Here is a 302-nt window from a genome sequence, read left to right on the forward strand (position 1 = left end):
GGGAGCACTTTTGTGAGCAAAAATGGCCCGGTCTATTTGGACTTGAGTTTGCCTGGAAACAAGCGCAACCTAGAGTTGAATAGAAGCATAAGATCACCAACCACAAATTCACGCTTTTCAATTCGTTGATCATGATACCTCTTCTTCTTCTGTTTGTACAAGACTGAACTTTCATAAACCTTAGGCGAAACTCATGAAGCATATTCAAGTCATTCATTCTTTGATTAGATGCAGTGCCCCAATCCAAATTTAACTTTTTCATTGCCCACATAGCCTTATGCTCTAGCTCTATTGGTAAATGA

The sequence above is a fragment of the Solanum tuberosum genome, unplaced genomic scaffold, assembly GCF_000226075.1.
Source record: "Solanum tuberosum cultivar DM 1-3 516 R44 unplaced genomic scaffold, SolTub_3.0 scf00051, whole genome shotgun sequence".
Lineage (NCBI taxonomy): Eukaryota > Viridiplantae > Streptophyta > Magnoliopsida > Solanales > Solanaceae > Solanum > Solanum tuberosum.